The 22,082-nt window shown below is 37.5% G+C and overlaps 1 protein-coding gene across 2 annotated transcripts in view; it reads left to right on the top strand.

The window, feature by feature from the left end:
- The window catches only part of LOC134752810 (protein daughterless), a 172,012-nt gene that overhangs the window by 17,428 nt on the left and 132,502 nt on the right, over positions 1-22,082 (top strand). The gene's annotated exons all lie outside the window — the stretch shown is intronic.

The following is a 22,082-nucleotide window of genomic DNA, read 5'->3' as shown; positions in this document are numbered from 1 at the left end:
ACAATAATCACTTTTCAACACACTGTTTACTGTCAAAATAATTCTTTCTAATTTATAAATAGTCAATTCATTCGAAAAGTAAACCTTTTTTTATATCAATCGAAAACTTGACAAAATTACGAAAAAACCTGAACGCGGTATGTTGTCAAAATTATATGTTTACAAACACAGTTTTATATCATTAAGTACCTAAATTGATTAATGTTACAACAATATTTTTATCACACACATAACGCTCGTTAATTGTTATTGTCAATTAGTTCATTTACCCTTCGACCTTATATCGCGGTCGCAGGCGAAAACTATCTGTTTATTTTACGAAGTTCAATGACAATAATATTAACCCGTTAGTTGAAAATATTTCACAAATGCCCCTATTGGATGTGTGCATCACTGTGGCTCCCGCGTGTCGGCTACGGCACATAGAACAATGATAAGTGTTTATTGAACAATATGTCAAATACTATGGTCATTTTAGACGACTAAAATTTAAATTCTTACGAAGTCAAGCACGACCATGGATTTTAGGTATTGAAAATAGCCAATACTGTATAAATAAAGATTCGAAATTATAGGTTTTATTAGTCTGGCAAACCGATATTAACAGTAGTAGTAGTTTTTTTTTTTTTGTAGCAGTAGAGTAAGAAAAACGTCCTATTTTTGTGGTCATTAGGTTACTATACTAGCGTAGGAATAAGTTTTTGGCAAAAATTTCATTTCTGGTACAAGCTTTTATCTCTGACTGTTATTTTCTTTCCACAGGCAACTAATACTCAAACATCAAACATTCATTCAGCAAATAGGCTACAGGGGCACTTTTACATGTCAATTTTTACAAGCAATAAAACTCAAACGTAGTCGAGACAATCCTAAAAACCCCAAACACAAGTAGGTTGCGTTGTTTTAGCACAGAGTTCCTATGGCCACCTCCTGTCTCCATCATCAGATCAGCTCGACGGTACCATAATATTGCATTGTCACCTGGCTTACATATATATGCAAATTTTCAGCTTCATTGGAAGTCGGGAAGTGTGTCAAATTTAACTTGCGAGATTTGACCCGTCCATACATACATATAGGTACATTGCAAGTTAAATAAAAGCTTGTAGAAAGACATGATCCTCTCTGTCTCTGTCTATTATCCAGTAGTGATACCTCTCTTGCGAAATCATAGTTTACGAGTATTGATCTTTTAAGGGGCCCACTGACTATCAGTCCGCCGAACGATATCGGCCTGTCAGTTAAAACAAAAATTTGACAGTTCCGAACAACTGACAGGCCGATATCGTCCGGCGGACTGATAGTCAGTGGGCCCCTTAATACAATACAGTGTTGTACTCGTATCAGTTGTACAACAATAAAACAGTTTTTTTATCGAGTAATGACACACGCAAAGACAAAGAGCCCATAAGTAATAATTTAATTAGCATACGTCTGATAAGCTGACATTCGACCGACAGACGTAATAACCCCGGGTTATCGTTTTACATGATATGATTTGTAGGCGAGTTATTACGTTTACCTTACTTCGCAACCATTTCATTTCCCAACCCCATACTTGCGAAATGAAAATGTCGTACTAGGTTGGGATAGGTTAGGTTGGATTATGTAAATTTGCGAAATGAAATTTCGCCCAACTAAAAATATGGGATAAATAGTTTGGGAACTGAAAGTTTGTCAAGTAATTTTCGCCGAAAGATCAGTAAACCGGGTGGCAGTTGGTTGGATGGATGGCTGTGCGTTTCTCCAGAAACTTGCTTCTTCGCACAGCTAAACTGAAATGTCGTCTGCGGTATTTGAGGACCGATACGACCTTCAAGAAAAGAGCGTACTCCCATCTTAAATGGCAACTCACTTACAACCCCTCTCCTGGGGGCGCCCATGGACGGCGGTAATCGCTTACCACAGGCGATTCGTCTGCTCGTTTGCCTCCTATATCATAAAAAAACATTGCCTCACTTTGTCATTGCAAATGCCATACAGAGTTAGCTTGGCTCGACTCAGAACATGACTCTCTTTTCATAACCAGTCGGGGAAAATCAAAACAATCTCATCCCTACACAACTTTAGGAACAAATCAAATGATTTTTTATTTATCTTAGTAAGACGCCTAGTCTTACTAAGATGGCATATATTTGGTCGAGAAATTGGGACAGGTTCCATATATTTAGTCGAGAAATTGGGACAGGTTCCGCTGTGGCGAAGAGGCCTAGGGGTGCAGGGTGCAGGGGTTCATGGCGTTAGCCGCGTTAGCTAAAGACGCCGGTTCGAATCTGGCCTCCACCGCTAGAGGGCTAAAAACGAGACCCTATTACTAAGACTCCGCTGTCCGTCCGTCCGTCTGTCTGTCTGTCACCAGGCTGTATCTCATGAACCGTGATAGCTAGACAGTTGAAATTTTCACAGATGATGTATTTCTGTTGCCGCTATAACAACAAATACTAAAAACAGAATAATATAAATAGTTAAATGGGGCTTCCATACAATAAACGTGATTTTTTGCTGTTTTTTTCCGTAATGGTACGGAACCCTTCGCGCGCGACTCCGACTCGCACTTGGCCGGTTTTCTTTAATATATGACATATATTTCAGTTTATATTCCCATCCCTAGTGACTTAATAACACCCGAGACTGTCCGACTCCAAGAATATTTAATGTTTATTTAATGTACTCACTTTATCAAATACATGCGCTAATTTCAAAATAATGTACGCATAATTTATCTTACGCGTCGTGAATATAGTTTACTGATAACAGATACTGTTAAATTCGCACTTTAGTCATACTTAGTTTTATGATATACCTAAGAGGCAAACGAGCAGCCTGAAGCTAAGCAATTATGGGCTGCAAGTGCGTTACAGGCTTTTAAAATGGGAGTACTCTGTTCTTGAAGGTTTGAATATTTTATTTGATATCCGTTAGTATTAGGATATACTGCTGGCGACAGTTCATTCAACAAATTCATTCTACGAACTACATACGATTCAACTTAGGTATTTAGGAACTGAAGCTGACCTGATACCTGACTTTTTTTTTTTACAGATCCCTTCCTCCTGAATTCTGAAGCCTCTCCGAGTCCTTTGATCCTGCATCCTAAACCTGGCCGATGAAACTATACAATCAAATAAAAAAATGATTTATCTATTAGATCACGTATATCTGATGTTAAAGAATTTGTAAAAAAAATACTGAAAATTCATTAAAACAACATAAGTAATTTCTCTTATCGGTTCTGTTTGTAAGAAATCGAGAACATATACTGACATTAAAAACCTTTACAGTACATATGGTGCTACTTTACCGCACTAGTGCGATAATAAGCACATTACGTAACTATGTTGTAAATTTGATGGGCCATATGTACTGTAAAACGTTGTACGATACATGTGCGAATAGGTGATTCGCAACTCGATTTAAAACACTCCCTTCGGTCGTGTTTTAATTTATCGCCACTCGTTTCGTATTTCCTATTTTTCGCACTTATATCGTAATGTACTATTTTGAAATCTGTTAATAAAAGCAAATCAAACCACTTGTGTATAAATCAAAATTACAGTGGGCAGGGCGTGAAACATAAACACAGACTTAGGGGTCATCCAATAATTACATTACACGTTTAGGGGGGGGGGGGGGGGGTCAAGAAAATGTGACATGTTGTGACAAGGGGGAGGGGGAGTCACACACTTTATGACGTCACATTAACTTATTTAAATTATTTTATTAGCTGTACAGTTAAATAACAAGTTTTTGGAACGATAATCGTTTTTAATCGTTTAATTTTGCTTTCCTATTCTGTTTTGGGTTATAAAATTACTAATATTTATTTGTCAAAAATAAATTTTTAATAATACTTAATTCGATTTGCCGATTTCATTGAAAAAATGTGACGTCACAGGGGTTTGCCAAATGTGACCAAGTGTAACAAGGACCGGGGGAGGGGTCAAAAAACCTCGAAATTCGCGTGACGTAATTAGTGGATGAACCCTTATGGCTAAGGTATTTTCCTGCAGGTTATGGTGTTCCGCCGAGTCCACCGTAAAACGTCAAGCCGGTGGAAATCGAGTTGTATATGCGCCACGCCACGATTTGTGCCATTTTCAACCAAAAGGGTACTTATTGTCGGTTGTCAATAAGGCGCTATTTCCACATAGCTTCAATTCGAAATCAACCATATCGACAAGCGACAATCTGGTACCTTTTAGTTGAAAACGTCACATTTACTAACTTAACTAAACTAAAACCTACACCGTCATTTGTGTACACAGCTGTACATGCTAGACTCCTATTGGTCGAACGCTGCCTATTTGAATGATAATAAAATTAAAAGGGATATGACCTGATATTGTCAACTTTCTAAACATTATAGGTTACGGGATTAATTTCTGTTATTAACAGGCTTCAAAAACGGAGCTGGATATCAATTACACCGTATTATCATAGAGTAACTTATACTAGAGCGGTACTGTCATAGTAAATTTTGTAACCCCAGTAAATTCACTGCCATCTGTCGACACACTTTAAAACTAAAAATGAAGATTGATAAAAATACGATAGAATGTATTCAAATATAGAACAATGTTTTATTTTATTTGCATTAATTATTTTTATGATTTTGACCCATGTTCTTTCACTGATATGCGTTAAAATTGTTAAATAACAAACGAAACCGTCAACGCCATCTATACGACTGTAGGCCAAAACTAGTAGCGCCCTCTGAGCGAGAATCAAATTTTCTTGATTTTCGAGGCACGTTTTTTCCTTAGACTGTATCCATCTATTACGGAGTTATATCTATCTTTGGTATTATTGGATGTATGGGTGCAATTTAAAAATGGTTTAGAAAACCATAGGTATTGGGATGATCATTATATTCATCGCACAGTCACCTGCAATAGTATGTTTTATTTTTATTTAGGTAAACAAACAGTCACTACAAGATAAACTTAAATATAGTAGTTTTAACACTATTTACAGTATGTGTGACCAACACCGTTCACCACTTAATGATTACAATTATTTTGATTATTCGGAGCTTATATACCACTTAAGGCTCCAGGAGACATTGACAAAAGAAAAGAAGTATCATTAATACATAATCAATTCATCATAAAGATAAAAGAAATCCTTAACGCTTACCAGTTAACAGTGCATGCAGTATTACTTTATATTTAAAAAAAAAGTGGTATTACCTAACGTTCCATATACGTATACATTACATTTGGGTACTATCTCTAAGTAAGTACATCTATTACAAGCTTTTTGTTACACAACGAAGGCCGCAAAAATATCTGACACGATTTTATTTATAGAGCCACATATTTGTGTCACATATTTTTGCGGCCTTCGAAAAGTGACATTATATTGCAGGTGACTGTACAATGTGGTTACCACCATAGCTGTCCAAACACTGTATAAAATCTCGTATCACCTGCAAGTCTGGGATCTACATTGTATGGTACAGTTAGCAGAAGTCGCTAAGCGAGTAAGAAGTCTTCAAAATGACTTCCACGCGCTACTATTCTCATAAGTCATCACTAGTGGCTCAACTTCAGACCGCTAATATTTTCAAAAACTGAATTGAAAAACAACCCCACAAACTATCGTACCTGCTTACAAACTATCGTACCTGCTTACAAACTATCCTACCTGCTTACAAACTATCCTACCTGCTTACAAACTATCCTACTTGCTTACAAACTATCGTATGTACCTGCTTACAAAATTTTACGGTAATCTGTTGAGAAATGCGACCTGAAAAGAACAGCCGGGCATATGCTGCCTTTCCACGGCGGAAATGAGAGGAATTAACCATAGCATTGGTTGTAATACCGCGGAGCGGAGGAGATGTGTATTACAACATTTACAACACAACCGCTATTGGTCGATTCCCGCACGGCTTCTCTCATCTCCGCCTAAGTGGCACAGAATAAGTAATAGTATTATCATACAGAACGGCCACGCACCGCCCCGCCCCGACTCGAATTACCTCGCCCCGCGACAGAAATCTGGCGGACTTCCGGCGTGCTCTTAGTACTATTTTTAAGCAACTTACTCACACTATGACGCGTGTACGGACGTGCTGTTCACACATAGAAACGCGAGTGATTTTTGATGTATAGCGTGTCCGCCCTATAAGTGGAAAGGCACCCATACGAATGAATTTTTGCCCAAGCTGATACGTTGACGCTTCGTTCGGTTCAATGAAAGTTGTGTTCAGTTAATTTTGAACGCCTCGCCCGCTAAACTACTTCTGCTGCCGACTATACTAACAATAAGGCTTTACTGATCATCGGTCAACCTCATGTCTTGGTAATAAGGTCTAAAATGTAATGTAAGTTAACAATGTTGACGACACCCCGCTGATAGATTTAAATTAACATAGACGTCCGTATTTGGATTATTTCATTGCCCTTTACAATTAAATAGGTATTTAAATTGCTTGAAGTTACTTTACGATGGACAGAATAAAATGCAATTAATTAAGGATTTTGGTGCCATGAACCATTAAAGACAGTAAAGAGGTTTCATTTAAAATCTTTTTTTTTCCAAGCCGTATTTAGGCATATTTATTACCAGGACTTTGTGTAAATACCATAATAAAAGTATTGTCCACGAGTGTAATGTTAAAGGTAAATTATTAGTCAAAATTATAGATATTATATAGGTTTCATAAATTGTGTCCTAAATCACAGAATATCAGATTCAAACTCCTTACTACTAGTCTAGTTATTATTATTCTACTTATTATATTTGTATCGTAATAATGGGGTTTAGCAGATGGCGCCAGCATAGCTTGCCCTGTCCATCCCTAGAATTGTGTCAATTTTTTTTTTTTTAATGCCCCGGATGCCAGCTCTTTAAGCCAAATCTCATAAAAAAGGGACAAGCTATGATGGCGCCATCTCTGCAAACCTTTGACAGTTGCCAACCCCATGTTGGAAAATAAATGAACCACTGGCTTATAAAACAAGATACACTCTAATTTGTACCTATACTTAACACTACCTTGTTTTCTCGACTGCCAATACTATTATGTAGGTTTTATTTTTTACTGGCAACTAAGCCTCCCTAATTAAAATAACCAATACCACAACCATTATCCTTAGTATTTCCCTTAAACAAATCTAATTAATACGTACAAAAACGCATCACATACTTTACCTTATACCGAAGTGAGAAGAACAGTGTACGTAGAGAGATATTTTAATTGCTATAGTTTTTGCTGTCTCGTAATTGATACTAGGGCGAGTTCTTGCCGAGGTCTAAAATAAATGTGCCGTTTTTAAGCAAAAGCTATATATAGTTGCCCTTATTTACCATCTATATTGTGGCATAGAGAAATATGTATAAGTAAAGAAAGAGTGGTAACTCCATACAGTTTTCTTACCAATACGCGCCTTATTTCGTAGTCTCGACATCTAGCGTCAAGTAGCGGAGTTCTCAGTACTGCCACTTGACAATAGATGTAGCGACAAACAAAAAGTCTAATGCTCAACAATTTTCAGCTAATATTATAACCAGAGTAACCGGAACTCTAGTTTCAACTGTTACGGCGCGAAAACTGATGTATGGAGTTACCACTGTTTCTTTACTTATATTTCTTTATGATTGTGGTGACTTAAATTGTCAATAATGCCTGTATTTGTTAGTATAATGCTAAGATGTCTAGTTGTTGGTGATGTTAATGATTTTGAAATAAAATGCAAGTGCAGTAAAACGATCAATTCTAAGTAGATCAGTAAGCAATGATCAGTAATTATTTTACATGTACACATCTGCCAATGTTTGTAACTTTAATAAATTTACGATATGATAATGTATTTTTTTCTCAGGCCTTGATTTACCAATAGGCAGAGGGAAAAGTAGGTACTTTGTAGACGAATAAAGCCTAGGTGACTAAATCCACGCAGATTGTATTTTTTTTTTTTTTTTTAATTAAAAGGCACACTAAACAGACAACATTCAACATTGTTACAAAGAGTACTTAAGTGGTAGGTATTACATAAGAATGCTATCCAAAGTAAGCATGCACAGCAAGAAAAAATAATAATGAGCAAAAACTATCCTAAAATTATAAAAAATATCCTAAAACTACTCAAAATTACACTAAATTACAAATTACAACATTTCACAAATACTTAATTATTACATGTCAAATTGCTTACTATTATTGGGAAGTGTGATGATGGCCGAGAGCCCTAACAACCTGCTTCCTAAATACTGCCTGCCGTGAGTCGAAAATGTCAATATCTCTGTGTTTGAATACCAATTGGATTTATCCCTAAACACGACAGGCAATTTTCAATGGTAAGCAGTCAGCACACGGCGTAGGTCGCTTGAAATTATGTTACATAAAAGTCATGAAAATACTATTTTTTGCACCAAGGACCAAGGGGACCAAAAACCCCTAGAAACCCTTGGGTTCAAAATAAAAATTCCCACTAAACGTCGATTCGGGGCATTCCACGAAAATGTCGCTTACGTAACGCCACTGAGAAAGCGTTATTGGGTCTGGTAATAATTTCATGACTGCTAACAAATTGGGATTATATTCTCCAGTTTTACGGATTTGACTGAGTGTAGCTGCTACAGTCGCCATCAGATATATCGGAGCGGCCGAGGTGCTCAAAAATTTCTGAACACGTACACTAACGCGTTGACAATAGAGGCGTGATAAGATATTTGTGAGCACCTTAGCCGCTTCGATATATCTGATGGCGACTGTACAAAGTGTACAAGGTAAAAGCTTATTCACGAGGAATGCCTCAATCCTGGTAAACGCTCTCATCGCAAGCGTCCCATTAAATCGCCGAACCCACGGCAGTGATTTGGCTTCCAGTTTTTATAGCTTAATCGAAGTGACGTTTACGTTAGCGCCCTCTGTTTGCTTAGGCGTGCAAACACTCGGGTGACCGGGGCAAATATTGCCCGTTTTAAGGGCAACAGTAAGCTCGCGAGCTTGGAAACGGGGGTTGGTTTTTTAATTTTCAATTGTGTTGTAGGATGTGTCATAGACAATACAATTAGGCTCCGAAGTTAAGGGCTATAAAGCGTAAATTCGTTATTCATACTATTTTTCTATTAACCTGTATGATCAAATAATTACTTGTATAAGCACACAGGCTAACTAGTCCACAGGAGTGACGTAGGTACGGGTTTTGTCTATAAATGCTTGCATGCATATGCAGAGTAATCAAGATGTTAAATACAACTATAATACCATGGAGACTATATAAAGGAGCCAAATCTATGTATGAAAAGTGTCCATCAAAAAACAGTAATTAGGCGGCGCCACCATACACCGAAATACTACCAAAAACAACCTACGTAATTTGGTCGGGTTATTTATTGCCTTATGTCCCAGAGCCTAACTAGCGCCACCGGAGAGATTAGGAACTATTATTTAAAGCTAAAAGCGATCACTTTTGCAACAATTCTGCCTTAAGAGATTGGCATCCTTTCTATACCATCCATAGGCTACATGCTACATAGCGCCATCCTAAAATTGTGAATATTGTCTCAAGCTGAATATCTACAAATATGAAATATTACGACGAGACGAGCATGAAATAAAGTCAGACTAGATATAAGTCAATGTTTATCGTCGCCACGTGTAATAAAAGTTTACACACACATTACACAAGGTCCTTCTAACACACCTTACACACAAAACGTGTTAATCCCTCTTAAAATCATAGTCACATACGTCACTCTGTTAATAAACTACCTATCTCTACTAGTAAAAGTACGCAAGTGCTTGTGACCCGCTCTACAATACAAAGCTTCGTATTTAGAAAATGTCGTATCTCCCACTAAAAACATCGATGTATACGCCATTATGTTATTAAACTTAGTTATCTCCTCACTATTAAAAGGGCATAAGTCTATATGAATACATATGAAGTTGTGTCGTTTTATTTTAAGCTAGAAATATGTCTATTACAAGTGAGCGGCTTAGCTTAATATTCTCAATGCATATTGCATTCAGTCGTTCATAAACCAACTAAGTTTGAGCTTTAAACACGAATATTTGCTAAGAATGTCGGGGTCACAGTTACGCTTGCTTCGCTCGGTGTAAGGGTAAGTCCAAGCGTGAAATTTGAGGCATTAATCATAGAGCCGATACGCCCCTAGGGGACCGATTATACGGGACCAGTGATGGGGTAACTTGTATCTGTGGTTTAGGTCAGGGTGGCCAGTTGGAAAAAATATTGAAATATAAAATTTACTTGATATTGTAGTAGTAAAACACTTAATGGAAAAGACACTACTCGCAGTGCATTGGTACTGGTACCAAGGCGAACTTATCCCTTACTTCTCTTAGCGATTGAAAGAGATTCGGAAATTAGACAGACATACTGTAAGTACAACATTGCCATACCGCAAAAAAAAAAATCAGTCAAAGATAAATAAAAATGTAATGAGTGAGCATTTCAGTCAGTAAAAAAGGCGCAATAAGCATGTATTCGATCATTGTAGGCCAAAAAAAAAATGTGGGAGTAAAAAAGTTTACATTAAACACCAAAATGAAAATAGTAGATTGTGTCACAAGGGAGCAAACTGACATATTTACGGCGAGGGCGTACATTGAATCCTGAACAAAGCGAAGGATTCTATAATTGAATCCTGAGCGTAGCGAGGGATTCTAAAATAGAATCTTGAGCGTAAGTGAGGGATTCAAGTGATAACGCCCAATATGGAAATAATTTTGCTACCATGTTACACATACTGTTTTTCACATCACCTATGAGGAAATTATTGTTCCAAAATATTAATTACCTAAAAAAATAGTATGCAAAAAAGAAAAAAAATCGTGTCCAAGAACAGAAAAGTGCCACTTTGATCCCTCCTAGCGGAGAAGAATAAGCCCTTTTCCGAATAGGTGATGTGAAAAACATATTTCATATTTATTTATTGCAACCATGGTATTATAGGTATTATAGATATTTTACCAATATGTATTAAAAAAAATTATTTGAGTTGCCTTTATAACTTATCTAATAAGATTCACTATTATCCTATGTATAGGTACTTATAACAATAGTAACATATATGAATATCGACTCACCCCGACTTGCAAAAAGGCGAATATCATTCAAACCTTCCCTCACTACCCCATAATCACTTCACGCTACAATATCGCTAACGTGTAATGACAAATATCCCCCTCCCTTTCACCCCCATACGCACCCCTAACGGTAGAGCAAGGCGGAAGCAGCGTAGCGAAAAATTACCGCTACGATTTGATTTTTATTTATTGCGTCTGTTGGAGTTTTGCACGCGATTATTCGGTTTTCGGCGGTTGGAAAATTGAAGATAGTTAAATGATTAGTTTTTGTTTTATTATTGCAATCAAACAAATGTATCAAGCGCCGTTTAAATTTGTATATAAAGGATTTGGCACACTGGATGCGTTCTGCAGGCAGCGGTCAGGTCAAACTTCAATTTCAAAGGTTGCTGTCAATGTTGTTCATACATTATGTGGGTTTGACCTGACCGCTGACCGCAGAACGCATCCAGTGTGGGAAGTCCTTAATAGTTCCGTAGCTGTAGCCAAAAGTGACAATCAGAACCTTTAAAAAATTAAACAAATAATAAAAACAACATTAAATTACTAATTTAATGGGGTTCCCATACTATAAGCGTATTTTTGGTGTTTTTTTTTGCGATCGGACATACGGACGGTGTAAACTTAGATCAGTTGGAAACTAATAAGGGTTTGCCTTTTCCCTGCAAAAAGACTTTTGGTACTTGTAGAGTCGGTGGTACCAAACTCTGTAGGAATATCATTATGTCAAATTTTTATAGAAATATGAAATTCATAATGACTCTCCCTCACTTGCAGTTTGCAGTTTTGTTCATTTTCAAAAATAAAAGAATGTTTTCTTTAAGCAAAATGAGCTAACTTAAGGTTTTGAGGTACTTTCCCTCCAGGGTCCATTCATTCTTTCCACACTGTATATCTAAGTATTCTAAGTCATTGCAAAGTTTATACACGGACTACATAACGTACGGAAGTAGTAGTAGTAAAGTAGTAAAACTCTTTATTGTACAAAAATAAACATAAAACACGAGAAAAACGCATCATTTGTACAAAGGCGAACTTATCCCTTAAGGGATCTCTTCCAGTTAACCTTAAAGTAAGGAAGTAAGTAAGTACGGAACTTACCACATTGCTAGTGTCAACGTAAAAAAGGCTAATTGACCGAGAAAAAAAAACAGAAATCCAACCAGAAAAAGCCATATAAATGTGTCATCGCATATCTAGACTGCGTGCGTAGCAGATGCCACCAAATTATACATGCGCCACGCCACGTGCCACCATTCGACTCATTGAACAGTTTATACTACAGCAGTGGGAACAGCAGCGGCCATATTGTCAATGACCATAGACGGGATTTTATTGATAGCAGATTTTATTTGATACGATTACTTATGGTATAAGTGGGTAACGCAATTTGCCGAATGAAAATATTTTTGTTGCTGTTCTAATCGAAAAAAAAATTAGTTTAATATTACTCTCAGTTGCAATTGCAACTCTTCGGTTACAACCACATAACGTGAGTAAGTTGTAAAGGTGGAATTTTTTTACGAGCAATGTATACTCTGGCACAGCGACCTTGTCAGTATAAAAAGGCGGCAAATTTAAAAAAAATTGGCGCGAAGTCTCCCCATGGAATATTTGAAATTTGCGCCTTTTTCTACCTACATGTTGGGTGTGTTTCAGTATAGAATCATTTCGTTTTAGCCCTTCAGATCTAACTTTGCCGACAGTTTGTAATATTGAAACGACTAACTCAAAGTTCCTCATGAAATTGAAAGCTGCATACCTTCAACATAACAACACAACATATCAACCAACATATTTTGTTCTTAAACATAAGATCGTGACTTTGTATGACTGCTTAGTTGAAAATGCCATGTATAATCCAAGTAAGAGTAAGACAAATATTAATTGTAGTCCAAATCCTTCGGTCTATCAAAATACATACTTATATACACTTTCAATCATCCTCACATAATATTATTAAATAAATTACCCCCATTTGTCATCAATAAGAACATTTATTATCACAAATTACTGACCCCTACACTGGCAACCCCACCATATTGCGATCTCGAAACGCCGCGCGACCGACACGTGCTTTCGCGCCAAATTTGTTTTCTTTTTAAACCGAAACGCGGACTTTAGTGGCCAGTAAAAAAAGTATAAAAGCTCAGGCTTCACTATGGTATTTATGTCATTTTAAATTTTCATCGGTAAGTTTTTGTTTTCTTTTTGCTAATTCACCGTTGACAGATTTATTTGGTATCCTTTTGATGGTGCTTTAAGGGTGGATTTGTAGTTTTTAGGGGAGCAGTAGATTACAGATAAGACTTAATTGTTGTTATTGATTTAATTAGGACATTTGTCGTTTTAGAACTTTTTTATCTGTCAATCTAGTTTTTTTTAAGTGGCATCGGGTAGCATGGTTAGATGCAATCGCTACATGTTTACTTGGGTCGTAGTTTACATGTAATCTGTTTATGTTTGCATAGGTAATTAATCTAACTAATATCTCGGAGACTAATCAAATTAATACCAAGGGTTTAATTCTACCACTACGATAACAATAATGAAATTGACTAACCATTTTCTCGCATAACCATGTGTATAAACAAAACGCACCTCACTTTAAAAAAAGGACTTTTTTTTTTAAATAATATTAATAATTATATCCTGGATGCGAGTTCCTTAATCCAACGACTTATCTTTATAATAAGGCATTTTTACTCAATTAATACACAACAGATTATACTAAATATATTACCGTATTCACTTCTTCAATTACATAAATATCAAAAGGTTATAAACTGAATTAGATGTCATATATTAAAGAAAAAGTGTTAATAAAATAATTTGATTTGTCCCCAAATTTGGTTGTGTATTAAAAGATATTTAAAATATCGCCTACTCAGCTAAAAGCTTTTAAATGCAAATACTATAGTTTGTCAAAGGACTGTCTTATTTCAAACATAGCCAGAGAGAATCAGACTAGCTTTGTCTTACATTAGTACTAGCACCCAAAAGAAAAGGATGAGTATTGTTTTCTTTGTTCTTATTGCCAATTTGGTTTGACCAACTATTGTATATAATTAAAGGCTGTAACTGTTTTAAGTACTGTTAGAGTCTGTTCGGAAAGAGAAGAGTTGTAATGTATTGGGCCCCATATATTCCAAGAATTCTCTTTCCGCACAGACTATTAATAAATAGTTAAGAAAGACCTTGAGCCAATTAGTGGTGAATAACGTCGTCATCGATATCGATACATGTGCTAAGTGGTTATTTCGTATCGATTTGAGCCATTGGTTGGCGCAAGTCATGGACTTATCACTATAGGGAGTATTACTGCATTGGGGTTGGTAACTGTCAAAGGTTTGCAGAGATGGCGTCATCATAGCTTGCCCCTTTTTCTATGAAATTTGGCTTAAAGGGCTGGCATCCAGCGCATTAAAAAAAAATTGACACAATTCTAAGGATTGACAACGCAAGCTATGCTGGCGCCATCTGCTAATTATTTCGACCGGCCAACCCCATTAAGTAGGCACCTGTTCCTATCTCTCGCACGCGCGTGTATTTTATACAATCGTGATATAATAGAGAGCTTTTCAATCGAGTACCGTGTTTAGGCCACGAAGTTTGCTGAGTGACCTAATGAGTACGAGGTTGAAAAGCTTGATACAATACTTTTTCTACGAGATCTAAAATAATACTTTTTCTACTATAAAAGCTAAATAATTAAAGAAAATTAGATAAGTATCTCAGTAGTACAAAAGACATCAACGCATGCATAATATATGAATAGGTATTACTCGCGCGTTGGCGCCTTTTCCACTGGACCGCGGCGCCACGTGATTGGCCAAATTCATTATAGTTGACTAAACCGTTTCGAAATGAATATTATAGTTGACTTGGGAGCCCATACATGAAAAGTACCAAATTACAGTTTGGTATACGAAATCTTAATTCAACCTTTACAGTCGACGAGTAGAAAAAATATATTGCTATTTCACCCATGCTTCGTGCTTAGCGTCCTTACTTTATCATGCGAACCACAAAGGTTAATCAAATCAAGCTGTGCACTAATGTTACTGTCATAGAAATTCCGACACTATTTACTATTATTTATTAAATTATATATAAAACGATTAGAGTCCGTCCGTCTAAGCTAACTTTTATATAACAATAACAATTCAGCCAATATACTGCCCACTGCTGGGCACAGGCCTCCTCTCATGCGCAAAAGGGGTTGGGCTATAGTCCCCACGCTAGCCCAATGCGGGTATTGGGGACTGGGGACTTCACATACACCTTTGAATTTCTTCGCGGATGTATGCAGATTTCCTTACGATGTTTTAAATAAAAATAAAATAAAAATAAAAAGCTTTTATTTCAGGCATTTACCCATATTGCGTACAAAATTAAATACTACTTACGAACTAATTGACACTGTAAAGGGGTGCCAGTCATGTTAAAAATAAGTCTAAATCTAGTTCAGTCATTTTCTGTTCTGATCCATGTGAACAGAAATCCAGCGCTTAAACACCGGACTCCTTATATCGTCAGAAACAGCCACAAGTATTTTGTTGTCGGAACAGCGCAGTCTCCTCCAGAACGAGGCAACGCGGGATCTAATTATCGCGAAAAAGTCGGGGACCCCCGCGTCCGCGAACATGCCCGACGCGCTGCAGCACCGCGGCAGCCGCATAAGAGCTCGGAACGCGTCATTGTACTGAACTCTTATTCTGCTCATTGCCTTCTGCGTGAACGTTATCCACAGCTGAGAGGTGTACATGCCTAAGCAGTACGCCTTGAAGAGTGTGGTCTTTACATCCTTGCTGCACTTAGAAAACCGTCGTGCGAGCATGTTGCCTCTGACGGCGAGGGCCCTCCGCTCGCGCTCAATATCATCGTCGTCCTGCAGCCGTTCCGTCAACAAATGTCCTAAATACTTGAACCGCTTAACAACATTTATTTTCGACCCATTTAAATACACCGCAGGTACGCTGTCCGGCCCAGAACCCGACGCGAATACCATCATCTCCGTCTTGGAAACATTATATTTCAGTCCATGCGCATTACCATAATGCTCACAGACCGAAAGTAGCCTCCTCATTCCCTTGATCGAAGGGCTGAGCAGCACCATATCGTCCGCATAACTAAGGTTGTTTACACAAACATTCCCTACATGACAGCCGACATTGGTGCCCCTCAGCTCCTCGATCAAGCCATTCACGTACAAGTTAAACAGGACCGGAGAGGTAACCCCCCTTTGACGGACCCCACATTCTAGCCTGTACTCGCTAGAGGTTGCGTCGCCCCATTTTACAATGTTTGTTTGGTTTCCGTACCAGAATCTCAGCAGATTAACCACTCCATTAGGCACTCGGGATGCACGTAACTTCGCCCACAAGGTGTCATAGTTAACGAGGTCAAATGCACGACTAAGATCTAAAAAACACGCATAGATCGATGTTTTGCGCGACGTGTAGTAGCTGACGGTGCTTTTTAGGCTGAATATAGCGTCATCCGTTGAAAGACCGGGACGGAAACCAAACTGCGCGTCATCAATTTTAATGTTCTTAAGCAGCTCAGGATGAAGAAGACGCTCTAATATTTTACCTAGTATAGTCCCTAATGAGATAGGCCGGTAATTAGACGCAGAGCTAAGGTCGCCTTTCTTTTTTCGTCGTCGTCGGTCGTTTTCCTTCACCGAAAAGCTAGTAGTAAATATCAAATGATATTTCGTACATTAGTTCCGAAAAACTCATTGATACGAGCCAAGATTTGAACCCGCTCTTACCCCGCTCACTTTTATATAACTTTGTGAAATGATGTCATTTCCATACTTGGTAATTGAAAATGCGATGCAGGGTTAGTTTGTAGTAGTAGTAGTAAACACTTTATTGTACAATAATACATATTAAAAATTACATGGTACAAATAATAAGATGTACAAAAAGGCGAACTTATCTTCCGACGGTCGGTCGGTGGGTCGGTTTGGTCGTCCGACTACTATACCGCTCATCGCCTGTAACCTGCACCATCACCCACTGTCACTTAACTATCCAATTGTCTTTTATGTAAATGACAATCTGTAATTCTGTAATGCCAGTGGGCGGGAATTCCCTGTAATTCAGCGTTCATTCGATTTACAATTTACTCGTTGACTAGCTTCCAGTCTTTTTCACTGAAACTCCTTCTGGGCTTTTGAAATATGTCGTATTTTCTATAAAAAGGGACCTTATTGTCGATGGCACTTACGTCATTATTAACGATGCTCCAAAATATGGATGGTATATCTCTTATGACAGAATTGTTGCAAAAGTAACCGCTTTCAGCTTTAAATAATAGTTCCTAATCTCTCCGGTGGCGCTAGTTAGGCTCTGGGACATGAGTATAACATGGACCAACAAATAACCCGACCAAATTACGTAGGTTGTTTTTGGTAGTATTTCGGTGTATGGTGGCGCCGCCTAATTACTGTTTTTTGATGGACACTTTTCATACATAGAGATTTGGCTCCTTTATATAGTCTCCATGGTCCAAAATACAATGCCGCGCGAAGCTGTGCGGAGTAAGCGCCATCGACAATAAGGTCCCTTTTCATAGAAAATGCCCCATATATTCTGCAAGTTGTGGAATTAGAAAAATCTTGGAAACTTAATAATGCATCTTAATGGTTCATCTAGATTGCCTAGATTTTATTTATTTCATTTGTTATTTTATAATTTATGTGTGTGTTTTGTAAATTGTAATTGTATATGTCACTAACCTAAATTAATTTTAAGTTTGGTTGTAATTGCTCATTTGCTATTTATTTTACTAGATTTTGTTGTAAAATTCAACGTGTCATCATCCCTATTGTTTTTAGGGTTCCGTACCCAAAGGGTAAAAACGGGACCCTATTACTAAGACTCCGCTGTCCGTCTGTCTGTCTGTCACCAGGCTGTATCTCATGAACCGTGATAGCTAGACAGTTGAAATTTTCACAGATGATGTATTTCTGTTGCCGCTATAACAACAAATACTAAAAACAGAATGATATAAATATTTAAATGGGGCTCCCATACAACAAACGTGATTTTTTTGCTGTTTTTTTCCGTAATGGTACGGAACCCTTAGTGCGCGAGTCCGACTCGCACTTGGCCGGTTTTTCCCGATGTTTGTTTCATTAACCAGGTCAAAGTTTAAAAAGAACTTGCGTACCATTACGCAAAAAACGGCAAAAAATCATGTTTGTTGGCTGCCCCCTTAAATATTTATTTTATTCTGTTTTTAGTATTTGTTGTTATAGCGGCAACAGAAACCCTCTATACTATCTATTCTCTTTGGTTGGAGTTTAGTTGAAAGTTCAGTTATCGACTTTATAAAAGTGTTTACTTACGTTCGTAATTCGTCATAAGTTTTTCTATCGTTAAATAGAATAAATAGGTTAAGGTTTAGTTGTACCTACGTATTGTATATAGATACCTGGTGTCTGAAATAAATATTTTCATTCATTCATAGTCTGGCAAGCTAATTTTGTCAGTAGAAAAGGCCCCAAATTGGATAAATGTAGCTGCAAGGTCGATCTCCTAAACAAATTTTAAAATATACCAAATTCTATACAAAAATTAACGTAAAATCTTTCTCTACACATGACATGATTATACTAAATTCTATACAAAAAATAACGTAAAATCTTTCTACACATGGCATGAAAACAGCAAAATTCTCCCTATACAAGGTCCGACCCCCGACCCCCGACCCCCGACTCGACAGCAAACGTCAAACCTATGAACTGTAATCAATGTTGTACCCTCCGTTGTACAGTAAGCAGCACAAGTTGCTAAGCGGGCGAGGTGTTTAAAATTACCTGGACACGCTCCCTTAAGAATAAAGTCGCGTCAAGATAGTTTTGAACACCTCGCCCGCGGGGTCCCTTTGTTTGACATAATTATTGAAAGTCATAATGTAATGATTGTCATATTATCATTAGTCATAATTCTGAAACCGTTAACTTTTCAGGATTTTCCTCGGGATATCCTATAGATAGGTTAGGTTTGTTTTATGGCAATCCTGAAAAGTTACGCGTTTCTGAGAAAAACCAAATTATGACTAATGATAATATGACAATCATTACATTTTGACTTTCAATAATTATGTCAAACAATAGAGACCCCTCGCCCGCTTAGCAACCTTTGTAAATTAACCTGTATTGTATTGTTTAACAGAAATAAATATTTTTCATTTTCATTCTTTCAGTGTAGGTACAAATTGATACAAAATTGTCCTGCGGGCTTAGCACGGTAGCATTTTTATCGCCTGTCACCATGCCTGTCACGTTCTAACAAGTATGTAAGTGCGAAAGTGACAGGCATAATGACAGGTGATAAAAATGCAACCATGCTGACACCGCTGGTAAGCCTGAAACCACACTCGCTAGGTTTTTGGAATGCCATCCTGTACCCTACAAATTACTAGGTACGCAGGCAGGCAGGTAGGTAGGTAGGAATCTTGACGCGAATTTATTCTTAAGAGATTAAAGCGTGTCACGGTAATTTTGAACACCTCGCCCGCTTAGCAACTTTTGCTGCTCACTGTACCGTGTCATTTGTAATAGGGAACAGGGTGTCATTTCAAAAGCTTACGGACGCGAGGTCCTCATGTAAAAAATTGAATGTTCTAACTCCCGACAGCAAAAATCTGATGTACAGTAATCAATGTCGTGCCCACTGCTGTACCTACTAATTTGGAGGGTACAGGGTGGCATTCTAAAAACCTAGCGAGTATGGTCGGAATTTCAGGCCTATTACCATCAATTTTGTATCGATGTACACTACACTTTTATTCTCTAATTTGAGTGTGTATGTTATTTCTACTCAGAATCACGAGCTCTTCGAACCTAAAGACCTAAAGGACCTAAAGGAGAAAATAACTCGAATTTAAACTAACGTGAGACATATTAACTTAACTAACTTAGCGGTTTCACTCACGTATTTTTATTCACTTGCGCGACATGTTTCGGAGAGCCTAGGTCTCCATTTTCAAGCACTAACAGTGCCTGAGTGAGTAGCGGTCACGACGGGTGACTAAAAATACGTGAGTGAAACCGCTAAGTTAGTTAAGAGAAAATAAGTGTTCTCAAAATTTTAAATTTATGAAAAATTGTAACGGTATTGAAATAAAAATCTTGGGACACTTTATTTCTAATATTAGGATCGAAACAGCTCGTGATTCCGTTATGAGCAGAAATAACATAAAAATTACAAAACCTGAAAATAGTGTAGGTAGTGTACAGACTACAGAGTTGATTGAAATTGCCCATAGGTTGGGAATCAATCGGTATAATTAATAATTTCAATATTTAATTAGTCAGATTGAATTCAATCCAATGATAAATTCAATCAGAATAACTCAAACAAGTAAACGTATCTCGAGATCACAACGTATAGGTACGAGCAAAGATAGATATAACTCCGTAATAGATGGATAGTCCAAGGAAAAAACGTGCTTCGAAAATCACGAAAATTTGATTCTCGGTCAGATGGCGCCACTATCTTTGGCCTACTCTCGTATAGAGGGCGTTGACGGTTTCGTTTGTTATTTAACAATTTTAACGCATATCAGTGAAAGAACATGGGTCAAAATTATAAAAATAATTAATGCAAATAAAAAAAATCATTTATCCATATTTAAATACATTTTATCGTATTTTAATAAATCTTCATTTTTAGTTTTAGTGTGTCGATAGATGGCAGTGAATTTACTGTGGTTACAAAATTTACTATGACAGTACCGCTCTATCCTATTATATCCTCTTAGGTACGAGTATTCACTGGATCGGACGGGGCGAAGTCTTTGGTGGCGATCGTAATACATGTCGAGGGGTCGTATAGGGGTCAACAGTCGGGATGTCTTTTTGGCACAAGTGGGATATCTGTCGCGAGTTCGCTGGCTTTTTGTAGCTCACTTGTTGGTGTTTCTGTTTTTGGGGCCATTTTCGTCTTCGGCGTGGATTTTTGGTGCCGTTTTTTTAGGCCTTTTTAGGGTTCCCTACCCAAAGTGTAAAAACGGGACCTTATTACTAACTCCGCTGTCCGTCTGTCTGTCACCAGGCTGTATCTCATAAACCGTGATAGCTAGACAGTTGAAATTTTCACATAATATTTCTGTAGCCGCTATAACAACAAATACTAAAAAGTACGGAACCCTCGGTGCGCGAGTCCGACTCGCACTTGGCCGGTTTTTTAGAAGTATTTGTCGTCAATGTTTTTTGCAACTCAGTCGTAGATTTGATGTTATGGTTTTTTTATTCGTAATGTAATGTTGTTACTCGTTAGTCGTTGTTGTTTTTTTTTTTGTTTTTAGTCTGATCAGCGTGATCACTAAAGTGCATTAAATTATGTTGGATATTCGTCCAATAAATACCTGAACGATATAGACGAACTGCAACCATTGTGTTCCAAGCATTTCCCTCTATAACTTTTTTTGGGCTTTTTTTTATCGCGTATATATATATATATATATATATATCTTTACTTGAAAATAATTGTAGTGTATAACTAGCCTTATGAACCGATTTTGCATGTACAACCAGCCTTAAAGTTTATAGTCTATGATTGTTCATTATTTTAGTATTTTTGCACTTTGTAATTTTTCCTCAGTCACCCGTTGACCACGAACGCTGTAAAGGGTTCGAAACGTCGGGATGTATTATAAATTCAATATACGCGATATAATCCGTTTTCATAGTTTTATTTCATGAGTAACTATCGCGGTAACCGAAGACAATATAATTTTTTTGGGCATTCATTTCCTGGCCTAACGTGTGAACGGCACGTCTGTACACGCGTCATGCGTCATAGTGTGAGTAAGTTGCTTAAAAATAGTACAGAGCGGCGGCAAACAGCCGTCAATCTGCTATCGCGGGGCGAGGTAATTCGAGTCGGGGCGGGGCGGTGCGTGGCCGTTCTGTATGATAATAACTATTACTTATTTTGTGGGTGTGGTGCAGTTCCCATACAAGTTGCAGTTGGGTTGCAGTCCGGTACCGGTA

Source organism: Cydia strobilella, chromosome 25 (genome assembly GCF_947568885.1).
Source record: "Cydia strobilella chromosome 25, ilCydStro3.1, whole genome shotgun sequence".
Classification (NCBI taxonomy): domain Eukaryota; kingdom Metazoa; phylum Arthropoda; class Insecta; order Lepidoptera; family Tortricidae; genus Cydia; species Cydia strobilella.
The sequence above is the reverse complement of the archived record's forward strand: the minus strand, read 5'-3'. Positions and strand labels throughout refer to the sequence as shown.